Source organism: Triturus cristatus, chromosome 12 (genome assembly GCF_964204655.1).
Source record: "Triturus cristatus chromosome 12, aTriCri1.1, whole genome shotgun sequence".
In the NCBI taxonomy this organism is placed as follows: Eukaryota; Metazoa; Chordata; class Amphibia; order Caudata; family Salamandridae; genus Triturus; species Triturus cristatus.
The window spans coordinates 807,013,468-807,030,363 of record NC_140595.1 but is presented as its reverse complement, the minus strand read 5'-3'; the positions used below and the strand labels follow the sequence as shown (position 1 = coordinate 807,030,363).

The 16,896-nt window shown below is 47.4% G+C and overlaps 1 protein-coding gene across 4 annotated transcripts in view; it reads left to right on the top strand.

Moving 5' to 3' along the window:
* The window catches only part of LOC146782925 (cysteinyl leukotriene receptor 2-like), a 392,506-nt gene that overhangs the window by 270,423 nt on the left and 105,187 nt on the right, over positions 1-16,896 (top strand). Inside the window, exon 1 of one of the 4 annotated variants that reach the window (XM_085637980.1) lies at positions 6,783-6,962. The exons of the other annotated variants lie outside the window; for them this stretch is intronic. The gene's annotated coding sequence lies outside the window, so the exon portion shown is untranslated. Of the gene's footprint in view, positions 1-6,782; positions 6,963-16,896 lie in introns of those variants that run through there. 4 annotated transcript variants of the gene reach the window in all.

Below are 16,896 nucleotides of genomic sequence, written 5' to 3'. Positions count from 1 at the left end.
CAGGGTGATGAGAGTTAGGTCTGGTTTCAAACTGCCTTTTGGGAGTTGGCATGGACAGGCCTGGAGAACACTAAACCTTGGACAACCAGTTTAAAGTCCGGTTTGGGTCTGGTTGTTGAAGGCAGTACTGAGTCTCCTTGAAGGCCTTGCTTGATACCCCAGTCCCTTATTCTTGCACGGCTCTGAATCATAACATGTCTTGTGCACCCACAGCCACCCCGAAAGTGAGAATACAATGGGTGGGTTACACCTATAGATACGGATACAAAAGGCAGGTCACAGGTAGGTCTATTGCCTGAATATAAGGGGAAGATTCATCTGTAGTTCTTACCAGGATACTGGCGGTAGGAATGGAATGTGCAGTACTACAACTTGTGTAGTTGTCATTTGGAAACAAAGGAGCATAGAGTAATTACGGCTCTGGCTTGATACGGGGAGGTAAAATGCGCCTAGAAGGGTGGCCAGGATACAGGTTGTAAGATATGTCTATAGTAGTTAGTTGTTACATTGATAAGGATGCATCTGGATACAAAGGGTGGCCTACACCTAGAGTTATGGCTTGGATACAGAGAGTAGATATCATCTGGATACAAATGGTGGCTTACACCTAGAGTTATGGCTTGGATACAGAGAGTAGGTATCATCTGGATACAAGTGCTGGCGTACACCCAAAGTTATGGCTTGGAATCAGAAAGTAGGTATCATCTGGATACAAATGCTGGCTTACACCTAGAGTTATGGCTTGGATACAGAGAGTAGGTATCATCTGGATACAAGTGCTGGCGTACACCCAAAGTTATGGCTTGGAATCAGAAAGTAGGTATCATCTGGATACAAATGCTGGCTTACACCTAGAGTTATTGCTTGGATAAGGAGTGTAGGTTACATCTGGATACAAGGGCTGGCTTACACCGAGAGTTACGGCATGGATACGGAGAGTAGGTTGCATGTGGATACAGGGGGTGGCTTACACCTAGAAGTATGGCATGGATATGAAGAGTAGTTTGCATCTGGATGCATGGGGTGGCGTACACCAAGAGCCACGGCATGGATACAGAGAGCAGGTTGCATCTGGATACAGGGGGTGGCTCACACAGAGTCATGGCATGGATATGAAGTAGGTTGCCTCTGGATACAGGGGGTGGTTTACACCAAGAGTCATGGCATGGATGTGGAGAGTTGGTTGCATCTGGATAGAAAGGGTGTCTTACACCTAGAGTTAATGCTTGGATGTGAAAATAGGTTGCATCTGAATACAAGGGGTAGAGTACACCAAGAGTCACGGCACGGATACGGAGAGTCGGTTGCATCTGGATACAGGGAGTGGCTTACACCAAGAGTTATGGCTTGTATATGGAGAGCAGGTTGCATCTGCATCGGACGATTCTGCCCAATGTCCAGAGGTTTCGCTCCTCATACCTGGATTGATCTACTCACCGCGCATTACTTGTCTGGGTCCTTGCTAATTAAATTCCGCCCTTGCGCCTGATACCGGTTCCCCCACGTTATTCATCTGGGACCATACAACATAAATACTGCCCTTGCGCCCTGTACTGGCCCCCCCTCACGGATCCTTCCCTCCATCCTCACGCTCTGGCCGGCTGGCCAGCTTGCGTCCTTCTCCCCCTGGATCCCGAATTCTTGAATCATACAGCGTCCACCCAGTTATCCAATTATTCACGCGACGCCTTATTTCTACCAGAAGTATTACCCTCTAACCTATGACCTCTGTCCTGATGATGCCCTGAAACTATCCAGGTTGAAACGCTGTCGACTACACAGGCTAGAACTTAGGGCCTCCTGTGGTCAACTAAACCATCAAAATATTTTTTTGTACATAATTGTATATATTCACATTGTTTGTTGACCCTTGTATTTCTTCTCCATTGCGCCGTTCATGCTGTTTCTTACACCTCTGTGTCACTGCGTCGTTCACAATTCACCAGCACGTTCAGTTTTCCCCTTGTGTGTTATGGTCATTGTACAAGTAGATGTACTGTAGTGCTTCTTAACTACTTGCAGAATTGTATATAAACCTCATTTTCTCCACCCTTGGCTCTTGCTGTGGTCTCCTTCCCTGTCCGCCGTTCTCTTGTGATTTACCTCACCTCGCTAAATTGTTTCCTCCTCAAAAATACCCTCCAGTTGAGACATTGATTTTTGTTTTTTTGTTGCATATTACGCCAGGTCTCATCTGGGTTAACGGGCTATACTCCAGTGTATTGTTACTGCATCTGTAGTTGTGGCATTCTTGCAAGCCACAAGACACAACTATAGTTCACTGTGCAACACAAGAGAAAAGAAAGGTTGCGATGACTCAGAAAGATGGCGCACTCTACTATGTAAGTAAAGACAAATTTCAAAGTCTTATTAGATCAATGTCCAAATGTTATCTGATGCTCAAGAGAAGGAAGAGCCACCCATTTTTCCTCAATCAGGAAAGGTTCCGGAATCAATAACAAAAATTCTCCAGGCACACAGAGATTAAATTGAGGTCGTGGTATCAGTAGTTCTTTCATTTCTTTGTGAATATACGAGCTCCTTGCCAACACGTGTTTCATCTCAAGCTGTTCTTGTTACAGCAGACTTCCTCAGGGCCAAATATAACAAAATCACAATCCAAATTTTAGAAGAAGTGCTAAAGAGTTGTATAGAAGGCCCATAACCTGGGTCAGGTGAACCCAGACATACCATGTGTGGCTGGGGAGTATATAATGTATTTCTAAAGAATAGTACATAACGGGTATGTGAATAGGAACACCATGTGTCATGCCTGGGGATTTGACAAACCAATATATGATTTATTGTGATAATTCCTTGCTACCAGGTGGCATGTGTAGTGGTATCGAAACAGTTCAGTTTAGAAAGATCCCTCACTCTGTTTCTTTGAATGAGCCTGTTAATCTGGGTGAAATGGTGTAAGTAGATGTGTGCCTGGAGAATTTTTGTTATTGATTACAGTTCACTCTGTGTCTGTTGGTCTCTAAAGCACTGTTTAGGTCTCACCTGAGCTAGCGCATGCCCTGCTCTGGCGAGACATTTAGTGAGTGGGCTTTAAAAAGTCCGACCGGGTGGCATAGAGCATGCGGTCACGCGCACAATGACGAGCAGAGGCGCAATCTGGGTTTCCTCTCTGGTCATGGTGCGTGCATATCGCACACCACTCGCCAGCCTGCTTTCACTTTTTCCGTTGTGCGTGTGCGAGCGCACCACTCATGTCCTTTTTTTTCTTTTAGCGTGCGCGTGCATACAACTCCCGGGCTTGATTTTTTAACTTTCACTTTTTTGTCACACAATGATTGTGTTGGCTTCCAGGGTCCTTCTCCCCACTGCCACTTCACCTGCAGCTCTACGCTTCTCGTCATCATAGCATGGCGGCATGCAGGGCTTCCTTTTTCTATTCGCCCAATCTGCTTTTGGAGGAACTGGTTTGCTCTGGGTCATCTCGTCTCAGATTCTGCAGGTGCTGTACACCCTGCTCGGTGCATGCTAATTCAGGAGACTCCAGTAAACCCTTGAGGCTTGGTGTACTCTACCCGACATTTAAAGACACAGCGGGAGCAGAGGAATGATAGCAGAGGGCCCTCCATGCTGTAAGGCCTTCGACTCTCGATGCTCCTCCCACAGTGGTGGCCTGTGGGGGCAGGGCTTTAGAAGGCACAATGAATCTTGTGCATATGCCAGAGGTAAGGAGCATCTGTCTCTGGGAACCTTCGGTTTCACAGCCCCATGCTAAAATTCATGATAGCCTGTTGCCCCCTCAAGCTCTTCGGACACTGGAGACCCCACCTCCACCACCAGTGCTATCTGGGACTGACTAGCAGAGTATCAGCCTATGATGGGGCTGATTTCTCATAGATTCCTGGTCCCCTGGGACACCACCGCTGCTTTCTGGTATGTGGGGTGACCGGCCTTATACTGCACAGCTTCACCAGACTTGCCATGAATGGCAATCTACACAGCAGGTGCCTGCTGGCCCTCACCTTGCTATCCATTGCTTCACAGGTGACCCAGACCTTCCACGACAGAAAGGGGCTTGAACCTGGGAACATCCTTGGACCAGATCTCCTCTGACTAGCTGCCCACCACTACAAGTGCACACTGTGGATATCACTGTGCGAGTTAGTACACGGGGGCATTAGCTATCTCCCATTCTTCCTTCCCATGTTGGTCACAAAGGCCACCATATCCAGGGGGGTGTCCCACATGCCTGCCAAATCTGAAGCCATGGCCAAAAATAATATAGCAACAATCCTTAAGGAGCTCACTGTCATGAGAGCCAAATAGTCCACTTTTGACACCACCATCACACCTGTGGCATCTAATATCAAATCCCTGCAGACTGACCTCTCGCAAATGCACCTGTGTCTCAGCTCCACGGATAAGAAGGAGCATGAATTTGATAGACTATACTGTCCAAAGTCTGACTAGGCGGTTCATATCCAGAGACTAAAAAGTAAAGTATCAGACTTGGAAGCCTGTGTCCTTGGAGCCCTTGGAGTTCTAGTAGGCACACAAACTATGAGCCAACTCAGCACGCTCCCCTAGTCCCCCTAGAGTCATCATAGTTTATCTCCTGCACCACCAACATACCAGGGCTATACTACAGGCGGCCAAAAAGAATGGGGTACCATTTCATTATGACGGAGCTACGATTCACGGCACATCAGATTTTTCACATGAGGCGGCGGTCAAAAGGAAGAATCTGCTGGCACTTCATCCCCGCCTACAAGACGCCGGGAGCAAATTCGACCTCCTTGACCCGTTTCTCCGCCCCCCGTGCTGCTGTTTATTCAGGGGCTCGTCTTTACAAGGTGCCCTTCAGTTCATTCTCTTATAATGCTCCTCCCTTTCTCTTATCAATTTTAATCTCTATTCAGCTGATTCAATAGCACTGTACTTTAGCAGCGTGACAAGTTAAGCACCCTCTTCTGAGGCAAATGCATACATTACACCAACGACACGCCTCTCTACCTCCCACCTCTAATCACATTTCCCTCCTTCGTCTCTCCCTCTTCCTCTCTTGTTGTAAGTTAACTCTCTTTACCTGACCAGAGACTAAATCCCTGCCCTTCTCTCTAACTTACTTCTCTACATACCGCACTCTGTGACTAGCTGTCACTTCTCTATACCACCCAATACATTTCTTTCTCTGTCGTACCTTTCTGTCCCATGTCTCATTCCTTTACCTAAACACTCCCTTTTTAGCTATCTATTTATACATGGCTACGTGCCTACCACACTATTGCTCTACCTTTAAACGCGCTCTGTACGTCATACCTCTCTTTCAATAAACCTCAGTGCCCCACAGCACTTACCTCTCATGACCTCAACTTGCCACCTCTCTCCGATCCTACCTCTAGATCTCTAGCTCTCTGCCCCTCTCTTCTCCTCAAGTGCCCCTCTCTCTCTCTCTCTACTTTCTCTTCTTTCTGCATCTTGCTGCTCTGTTTGCATCTCATACCCCTTCATTTCTCTTCCATTTACTTCACCTCCCTCTTAATTTCATCTCTCATTATCTTACCCTTTCTATCATTTTTGCCATCTATACCTTACCTTTCTCCACCTCTCGCATGCCTCTTTCTACCTCACCATTCTCTCTTTCATTTCTCTCTCTGCCTCACTACTCACTGCCTCATCTCTCTCTTCCCCACTTCTCATACACTATCCAGCCTCTCAATCTACCTCACCTATTGGCCTTCTATGTCTCTCTTTTTATTGATGTCCTCTTTCCCTCACCTTTCCCATTATTTTATTTATTTTTCTCTACAATGCTCTCTCTACCTCTTCCACTCCATCTATCACTCCCTTTGCGTTCATCTCTCTTTCTATCTCCTTCACTGTTTCCGTTCACTCTCTCTGCTTCCAATGTCTTGCTTGTTTAATACATCTGTCTTTCCTCTGTCTCTCTCTCCCTATTTCACCATTCTCTACTTCTCCCTCGCCCTTCCTCTGTATTAGCCTCATGTCACTACCTCATCTGCACCTCTTTTCTCTCTACTTCTCATATCTTTCTAGTTTTTCATCCCACCGGCTCTACCTGCCTCTCTGCTTTGTTTACTTGACCTGTCATTCTGTGCTTCACCTTTCTATCTGTGCTATCTCATTATAACTCGCCTCTCTTCCTATCTTATTTCTCTCTAGACCTTGCCCCTCAGGTTGGAACCTTTCTTACCAGTCTACATTTAAAACTGCATGCCAGGCTTCTAAAAACAAGCATTGGCATAGCCAATAGGTCTCGACTTTGGGACCTTATACGTTTTTAGCCATACAACAGTTGATGTTATTGCACCAAGGATATTGTACTGCATAACTAAATACTTATAAGGTCCCAAAGGCGAGACCTATTGGCTATGCCAATGCTTGTTTTAGGTCTGGTAGGCCAGCACCGCTGTCAGCCTACATATTGTCAGTAAAACCCTTCAGTGAAAGAAGCCTTGCGTGGACAGTCATTGGCTCTTATTATCACCGGCTTTAATGAGATTCTATTCTAAAAGCAAGTTGCTTCATGTGTGTTTTGGCCTGTGTCACACTATTGATTGCCTCCCAAAATGGCCTCTGTGTTCTGAATGCAGGCTTCGTCACCTACATACGGGAAGCTTGACTCGCGTTGTATCAATGTGCCCCAAGCTGTTGATGGAGCGTAAGGCTCTGTTGCGTAACCTCTGTAATAAGAACAGCCTCAGGACCTGGCATCACGCCTCACTCTTTTGTCTAGAGGGTGAATGCCCCCGATTGGTTGCAGCTTTCACTACATTTATTACAAAAGCTGAGGCTGCGGTAGACAAAGGTTTGGATGCCGCAGAGTGAAGGAAGCACGTGCAATAGCTCTAGACTGACACCCTTCAATGCGTTGCACTTTATAGCGGCTTTGCACAGTTACTCCTGCACTTTACACCATGTGTAACAGAAGTGGCGTTACAGGACGTGATGTGGAGCAACAAGGATCAAGGGAATATGAGGTGAGACTACGAGGAAAATGCTCTGGTCTGATGCTGCTTAATTTAATCTTTTGCACTTACCTGTGAATTTTTCACTAACTGTTATAAGTGGACAGGTCATCGTCCAGTAAAATGCGTATTGGAGATGTTGCAGTGTGAGGGGGGTTGAGTAAATGTTTTTTTAGCTTGAGATCTTTTTTTTCAATTTTTAGCAAATGTTATCTTGTCACACCTGCACTTTATATTTGGAGGCAGTGTAAGAGGTTAGGTAACAATGTGAACAAGAGAATATGGGGCCCGGGAATGACTTTACATTTTCCCTGATTCTCTTTTATGTTACCCTTGTACTTTTAGTATGTCTTGCACTGTCACATTTGTACTGTATATCTGGCTTTATGGCAGAGGTAATGCAAGATAAGATTGGATACTATGTGAAACAAAAGACTATGGGGTGAGACTGCTTCCCTGAAAAAGTTTATTGTTTTATATTTCAGTGAATCTTTTTAATCTATTGTTTTGTGATGTGTACATTTACGGTTTTAATTAACCAGAATAAACTTGTCAGAGTGTCACTAAGTTCCTCTATATTTATATATTTTACTTACTGGGGGTACAAAAATCCTTTCAACCTCTGCCCACACCTCCACTTTCTGACTCATCCCTAACCTCTCCAGCTACCATGGACTCCCAAAACACCCATTCCAAACTCTTCCCCCTTTACCCACATCATCCAACTAGCAGGTGCACATGTCCACCACTCCAAATAACAAATCTAATCTCCCCTTTACTAATCCACTTGAATTAATCCATCCCTCTCAAAACACTGACGTAAATGCATGAGTCCTCAATGGCGCTAACTTAACCCACCTACATCAACTATTCCACAAAGAAGAAAAAACTCACTTTTTACTAATCTACTAGCATCTTACCTCTAATCGTAGGTTCTGGAGTAGCATGCTACTCACCGCACAGCACTTCAACACCTTGTCAGGGGTAGTAAGCACTATTTAAAAACAATTTGCAATTACATATATTCCGAAACTTCAAGCACATTGCCGTTCTCTAGGAGTGAAGGGTTTTGCGTTTTTTAGATATATTTGACAGGTTGCACGCTGAACCACCAGGGGTTTCACAGCGCTTTACACATAGTGGGGGAGGGATTCAAACCTGAATACATATACACTTGGTATTACAAATAAAGCTATGTAGGGATGTGTGTACAAAATAGTGTAATGTACTGGGACATAATGTGTAGTTTACAGTTTAAGTTTACGTTTTTTTTTAACATTTTTAACATCTTACATACAGGTTTGTATGACAAAGAATCATGTTTTATTTGTTTGCCCTGAATTAAAACCCCCCAGATGCCATTTCTTAAAACCCCTTTTTGTGAAATATGGTATTAAATCAGCTAGAGCTGCTTCCCAGTTGTTATACAGCCCGGCTAATGAAATGATGTGCTGGAGAATTTTGCCTTTTTTTTTTTTAAAGTTGAAAACAAATATTTAATTTCTATATCATGCAGATTAATTAATTTAAAATTGCTATAGACATACCATTTGTGTATTATGTCTTGAATCTTTTTATGCTACATTACTGCTGATCTCTTTGTAAATCTAAATCTTTAATACAATTTTGAAATCTTGAAAAAGGATAAGAATATTCTAACTTCACAATGTATTTTTGCATTTTGTGTACATTTTGGACATCTTTCACGTGTTTTGGGTTGAGGTCGAGGTGCATTTGCCATGAACACTTTGCTACTTTGTTTTCTGTTCCCTTACTACACTTTCGTAGGGGTGTGTAGATTTTGCACAGTTTGCTTTTGCATAGTTGTGAAATTAATTTTAAATTACGCTAAATGCAGAGCTGCCATATGTCGCTATTTTTTAGCATAAGATGAATGCATTCTCTCATCCATTCTGGATGCATTTTGCACAAACCAAGTTAGTGCAACAAATACAAGTCCTGCAAAGTACAGGCTTACATTCAGGTAATTTGCATTGTCCCCTGCTCCTGCGACTTAACTTTGCAGCAAACAAGCGGAATGCAACATTAGCAAAATTACGCGTGATTACGCCGGCGTAACGGAAATGTCTTCTTGCTCTATTACGGTCTTGAAATAGTCTGGAAATGAGTCTGCCATGATCATGGGTCCGGATACTTGTTTTTTTGGCCTTTACTGTAAATGTAAAATGTATGTGTCTTGTAAAGCGCACTGCTGCCCTGAGGCGTCCTGGCGCTGTAGACCGCTGGGGAACCCGTCCTGGCTATCCCTGTGAGATGGTCCCTCCTGGGTATCTCCAAGGTGAAACCAGGCATCCCCGGCGAATGTAGGGGGCCGTTGTGGAGATGAGGCAAGCTAATGCCCAGAGTCGCCGAGTGTGATCCCTGGTTAGAGTAGGCACCGAAGCAAGAATTATCGAGTCCGCTGGCCCTGGTCCACGACCCTGCCGCGTCGGGGATTGAACCCTGGTCCCGGGCCGTCCTCTGCTTTTGGGTCTGCTTCCTCTAACCAGTGAGCCACACCTCTCCACTGTGCAGCTTCGTTTCACCTGCATGTGTTTCCAAGGCAGGATGTTTCCTTTGTAAACCTACAGGTCTTACTATCTGTAAATCAACTGTAATCCCCTCTGCTTCATTACTTTAATAAAGATTAGAGCTTGTTTGCAGCCCCAGGAGCTTCGCTTCTGACTGGACGAGGCCCCTGGCTGAACTGTACACAAGGAGCCTTATCTGCATTCATTGTTGAATGTTGACTGTTCCCTGGAAGGGCTGCAGGCTGCATGTGGCTTCCTCATTGCACACCCCACACCCTAACAGGCACCTCCTCAGGTCTCGCCGATTGTTATCCCTGCTTCTCCTAAGAATGTGTTCCTGGCACGTAAAAGAACTGCAATAATACATCACGTGCTACGATCACCCAGCTCGGTGGTACTGCTCCTATCAATCTAAGAAGGATGAACAGCTGAGTGAACCCAACAGGATGATGGATCCCACCTGTACATGTCTGCAATGCATACTGTAGTTCACTGAGCCGTCTTACCAGCGACATCTGCTTATGGAATTCATGCTTCTAGGCAGGTGCAGCTTCTCTCAATCTAAGAAGGATGAACAGCTGAGTGAACCCAACAGGATGATGGATCCCACCTGTGCATGTCTGCAATGCATACTGTAGTTCACTGAGCCGTCTTACCAGCGACATCTGCTTATGGAATTCATGCTTCTAGGCAGGTGCAGCTCCTATCAATCTAAGAAGGATGAACAGCTGAGTGAACCCAACAGGATGATGGATCCCACCTGTACATGTCTGCAATGCATACTGTAGTTCACTGAGCCGTCTTACCAGCGACATCTGCTTATGGAATTCATGCTTCTAGGCAAGTGCAGCTTCTATCAATCTTGGGATAAGGTGATGAAGTGAGTTGCCCAAGATCACACAGTTAGGTGACGTGACAAAGCCACTCTTAGAAGCCATGGATCTTGGCTGCTAAGTGAATCATTCAGCCAATGAGCACATCTCTTAAGACAACAGAAGACATCAGAGACAGTGGTAGTGTCAAAGGACGGGATTGTATTTGATGCCCCTCCTGACTCTGTCCCCTCTCTATTCTCGCACCTGATTTCATTTCACCATCAGCATTGGTTAGTATTTTCACTTTCAGCCACTGATTTATCTTTCACGCTGATATTTCTTGCACACACACTCTCTGATTTTTCCTGTAATACAAGCAATGACTGTTTTGTCTCTTCCATCTCCTGATTTCACTTTCACATCCCGATTTAAAATTGTACAATTATTTTTCATGCATCCTCTGATTCTCTTTCACTATCATCAATGGTTTTTTATAAGCTCTCACACCCATAATTTCACTTCCACTGGCCTGAGTTCTTTCCACGCTCACACTTTGATTTCGTGTGAGCTTTCTTTCACTGTCTTCTGTAATTTCTCTTCAACTCTCACACCCTGGTTTATCATTCACTGCAGTTCTCTCACATGCCTTTTTCTGTCTCCCCTTAGTTTATCTTTCACTGTCAGCCAGGATTGATCTTGCACTGACACCACCTGGTCACTCTTCTAGTCTGACACCCTGATTTCTTTCACTAATTCCTGTTGATTTCTCATTCATTGTCTCCTGCTGACGTGATTGTTTGGCTAAATTTGAGGTTTGCAGGGGATTCTGTATTCTGTTCTGGATCCACACAAGCCGCACCTCTCTGGACTCCCCCGGATGTCTAGTTTTCAGAAATATCTTGGTTTTGTAGGTTTCCCTAGATGGCTGCCGAGTCCAGGACCAAAAACGCAGTTTATCCCCTTGCAAAACCAAGTTGCTTTGTGAATGATAATTTTGATGCCTCCACAATGTGTTTTGATCCCTTCCCTGTGGAGGTACTTGGCCCACACACATAAGTGAGGTAGCATTTTTAGTGGGAGACCTGGGGGAACGCTGGGTGGTAGGAAAGTTGTGCCGGCCCGGTGACCCCACAACTTTTTCACACAGAAATATGAGGAAAACGTGATTTGTTTAGCTAAATTTGAGGTTTGGAGGGGATTCTGGGTAAGAAAACCTTGGGGGGGATCCATGCAAGCCACACCTACCTGGACTCCCCCGGGTGACTAGTTTTCAGAAATGTCTGGGTTTGGTAGGTTTCCTTAGAAGGCCGTCGATCCTGGGACCAAACATGCAGGTCCATGCACACCACCAGCCAAGCGCAATCCACATACATCGCCACCCAAGCGCCATCCACACACATCGCCAGCCAAGCAACAGTCCACACACACCGCCAGCCAAGCGAGTCTGTGCACACTGCCAGCCAAGTGCCTGTCCACACACATTGCCAGCCAAGAACAAGTCCACATACACCCCAGCAACATGCCAGTACACAAACAGCCAGCCAAACACCAGCGCGTGCCAAACTCGTCACCCAAGCTACAGTTCACACATGCACATAAACTTTCCCTAGTGTCAAGTAGTTTTTTGCCCCCTTTGGAGGCAGATGAACCTGAAAATATCTCTGATCTTCCCCCAAGGGGGCAGGATGGCCAAAATGTGTGCCTAAAAGAAAGTGGCATGACCCTCGTCTAATGGGCTGCTCCCTGACATGCCCATAAACATATTGCTGGTGCCTAATGGACTTTCTGCCCCCCCAGGAGGGCTGAAAGATTGTGCCCATTTGTTTTTGTGGGAGTGGAGGCATTGGCATGCCCATTCTGGGCAGCCCCCACCTGTACACTATGAAAAAAATAGTCCTTGTGCCTAGTGGGCTTTCTGCCCCCCTGCGAGAGCAGATTGGTGACTATTGCCCCGTACGCCCTCCAGCGTGGGCAGAAAGACTTTGCCCATTTACTTTTGTGGTAGTTGGGGGCATTTGCATGTCCATTCTGGGCAGCCCCCATCCCCATTCTGGCTTAAAGAAATACTACCTGGTGACTAGTGGGGTTTTTGCTCTTCCGGAGAGGCAGATTTGGGGGCTTTGCACTCACCTACCCCCAAGCATAAAGACTGTACTGTTTTTTGGGAGGGGTGGGGGGAATTGGCTCCTGCCCCCCTGCCCACCATCTGCCCCCCAAAGAGGGCAGAAAGACTGAATAATGCCATAATTTAAAGCAGGGAACAAAAGCCATCGCCCAAGGTGCTGCTCCCCCCTCCCTGGTGTCTAGTGGGCGGATCCCTGCTTGGGGATCGCCCTCCTTCAGCGATCCCTAAGCGGGGATCCACTAGGGAAGGGTACCATTGGAAAAGGGGGATTCTCCACTTTCCGTCTGCCTCCGTGGTCGGGGGCTGAGAGAGCCCCGCAAGCACGTAAACAGTAAAAGTGAAAGGAACCGATTGGCTCATTTCAGTTTCGCTTTTAATGTAATAATGTCAGCGCGCCATGCATCGTCATTACATTAAAACAAACATGCCACAGGAGATGGGGGCAGCTCTCCCTAGATCTCAAAGGCTAAAACACAAAAAAGGAAATCCCTCTGCTGTAAACAGCAGAGGGATTTCCTGGTTGTGTGCAGAGGATGGAATGGTTTCATCCTCTGCACATGACCACCGTTCAGCATAGAAGGGGTTAAATAACAACACTTTTTTATACTTGAGTGTGCCAGCCTAAATGCGACGGGTATGCCCAGACAGGGGTCCTGTGCACACTGTGTCACCGTAACCAGGCTATGCCAGGCTGATGAGCTCCAATGTGAGCGGAACCCCTCCGGGGCTGCTTGTGCTCTGTTCAGGGAGGTCCTGGCCTTGTAGTTTGGCTGGACTGTTCCCATTGAAGAAGGGCCCGTCAAGATCTAAATTAGTCCGTACCTCACATGCTTTCTCCTACCTGATGTGTCTAAATCTACGCCCAATGAGATTAAGAGTCACAAATACATTTTCCAGTATATCAGCCTGCCCGTGATTGGCTGATGCACTTCCCCCAGGTGTAGTAGGGAGTGGGCGTGCACAAGCCGAGCGTAGAGTTGGTGAAGGGGCTCTTCTGGCCCTTACCCCATGCTCAAACCAGTCTATCAGAAACCAGTGTGCACTCTTAATGTGAGCTTCTCACATTCGTACCACAGACACCCCACGATGTACCCCCCCTCCCTTGAAAGATTAATGGCTTTTACTGATGTCAAGTACATCATGGCGAGATATGCTTCATACTTTGATACTTTTTTTGCCAAACCTCAGTTTACTTTAGCGATTTAAAAAGTAAATATTGTGAGTGACACACTTGAACCCTATTGCGCAGAGGCAGCATTTTCCTCATCCACAACAGCTTCCTGCAAGCGTAGAGGCGAGGGCTTGAGCATTGAGCAGTCAGCGTCATTTTTCCCACGTGAAAACTCTAAGTGGGTTGTCAAAACGCTAGAAGTATCTCACGTCAGGCTGCCTGAGAACTGCGACAGATCCCAGGCAGGGAGCCCATTCCATCATGGCTGACACCCTCTCGCGTGCAGCACGTTCACTTCTCCCAGTCTTTGGAAGGGGATTAGTTGAGGGAGTTTCTTGTTAAATTGAGTGCAAAATACTGGGCCTGACCATTTGTTTACACTCATTTTCAATGCAACAAAATTATCATTAGTTGTAATAATTCCTTGTATCAGAAGCATTTCAATGGAAAGTCCAATTAGGACCAGCATGTCTACGTCAGAGGAAAGGACCCTTGTTAAAACTGTCAGGGAGGTGAGACAGTGAGTGACACGTGTGGAGTGCAGAAGCAGTAGTAAGCATGTGTATGTTCACCAAGGGCGGCCCTGATTGGGGGCTACCCGGACTAGAGGGTGCAGGATATCCTGTTGGGCCTAACCTGGGGGCAGCACATACCACGACACATTTCTTGGTGTGAAAAAGGCCGCTTTATTGGAAACAGGTGCACCTTACGTCAGAAATTCCCTTGGCCTGTGCCGTACAAAACTAAACCTCACTAAGTAAAGTCTTCCTACCTTCCCCCCATCCCCTCCCCTAACATGTTTCCCCCCCTCCTGCAACCATTATAAACAACTGGCCATTCCTAACTTCTCTACACCTACCTAACTAAATAACTTCTTATATTATTCTCATAACTGTAACCATCCAACCTTATACTGAAACAACTAGGAAAAAACGCCACCGCAGCAGATCTCACACCCGCACCTGTTCCAGCGACAACCCCTTACACGTGTTCCCCCGGATGCACCTGTTCCCCAAAAAGCCAACCGCAAAAAACTCCACCACGCCTTCCAAAGTCCCCCACCAAAAAGACCCCGCATGAAAAAAGAAAAAACTATGGGGAGGGAAGGTGGGACAAAAACCGACACCACTGCCCACCTCCCTAGAACCGGCTGTCGTGTCACGGCCACCGAAATGGTGGCTTGCGATACGAAATGGCAGGTTTTAAACCCTCCCGCCCAAAAACCGCCCAACCCCAGCCCAACGAGCCCAAAAGGAGCCCAAGGCATGCCGTACGTGTCTACGGATGCCCCCTCGGCCCAAAACTCCCCGTTGGTCGGCGGCCCCCCCAAAACCCCATTGGGCCTAACCTGGGGGCAGCACATACCACGACACATTTCTTGTTGTGAAAAAGGCCGCTTTATTGGAAACAGGTGCACCTTACATCAGAAATTCCCTTGGCCTGTGCCGTACAAAACGAAACCTCACTAAGTAAAGTCTTCCTACCTTCCCCCCACCCCCTCCCCTAACATGTTTCCCCCCTCCCACAACCATTATAAACAACTGGCCATTCCTAACTTCTCTACACCTACCTAACTAAATAACTTCTTATGTTATTCTCATAACTGTAACCATCCAACCTTATACTGAAACAACTAGGAAAAAACGCCACTCAAAGGGTGTCCCAGACAGCCTTCGACCCCCCCTTAGGAATCCGAACGCTTCAGGTATCTGCTCACCCCTATTGCTCTATCCAATGCCTCCTTCAGCTGTACAATGTACCGTTCCATGCCGTAGCGGGACAGATGAACTCCATCCTCCCGAAAAGTATATACTGCCGCATAGCGTAAGTCCGGGTGCTCCATCCTCCCGAAACCCTCCTTAGCGCAAAAGACTCGCATATCCCTATTAATCTTCCTACGCACTCTATCTATTGCCGCAGGACGCTCTGCCACCCTCCACTTTCTCCTGGGTATGAACTCAGACCAAATCTCATGGCACCCGGACCACTGCCCCCGTATCTCCCTCAAGTCCCGCTGCATCTGCTTCAACAAAGCCAATCCCTTACATTGCAGCAAGCCATTTTCCCCTACATGGATGACCGAGACATCTGGACAAATTCCCACCCGTACCACCTGATTCAACATGGGAATTAATTCATGCCATCTCATGCTCCCCTTTCCCCGCCACTGACAATTGAAAAGCCCAGGATCCAATCCTAAATTGAGATTCTTGTGCCTATCCCATTCAGAGTGCTCCGCCCGTTTCACAAAAGAATGTCCTACGATGAAGATCGAGATTCCCTCCACGTCCGGGCCCGCCACTGCACCTGAAAAGAGACACATGTCAACCAACGAACAAACCTCATGACTCCTCCTCCATCCCGTGTCCCCGCAACCTAGTGTACGTCTTGAAACAATCTGACTTCCATCTCCCCAAGCGCATCAGTTCGTCCCTCCCCCACCCATTTCACGCTACATCGGTTGCCGCCCCTATGCGAAAGAGTGTGTCCCAAAGCGCCTGGGATCCTCCCCTAAGGCCTGCAGCGCCTGTCATATTACCCAGAGCAGCTGTGCCGCCGTCACCCGTCCTCCTTCCGCCCGGCGAAAAACCTCCACGTCCCACGGTTGCCCCCCACCAGCCAGCCGCTCCCCCCACCACGCGGGGCACACTCCTCGATCCGCCACTGGGCCCAGCACCACCCACTGCCTCTCGCCCCTCTGGTCGGTCTTTGCGCGCTGCAGCCGGACCGCCACCTCCCGCGCTCGCAATTCCACTTCCCCCAACCGCAGTCCTGGCTTGCCCCGTGGCCCTACCCGCTCGGACACCCGAAATGCCCCGAAATACATCCACGACATCAGGGTTGCAAACAACAGGACCTCCTCCCGATTGCGGCATATCTTTGGCATGAGCTGTATCAAGCCGCCAAGCATACCGCCCGTGATGGGACCGCGCTGAGGTGCCCTGCCTCCTTTCTCACGCACCCAACCTTCCAGCAATCGCGCGGCCAGTTCGCCCGCCGACGGCGCGTAGCCCCACAACACCTTTCCCATAAAGGCTATGGCGGAAAGTTTGCCGGCAATCGTCACCTTCGACCGTCCCCTGTCCATCAGCGCCAGCATAAACTGTACCACTTGCTCATTCCACACCCACGGATTGTCATGCCGGATCGCCCCGCTCTCCAAAAACTCCCGCCACGCCTGTTTGTATGCCTTCCATGTGGACGGGGCCACCGACTGCCTTACCAATTGCGCGACCCTCTCTCTCCTACGGACCACAGCCCCGCTGGCACCAGCGTCTTGCACTCGTCCGCGTCCGTGGCTAGC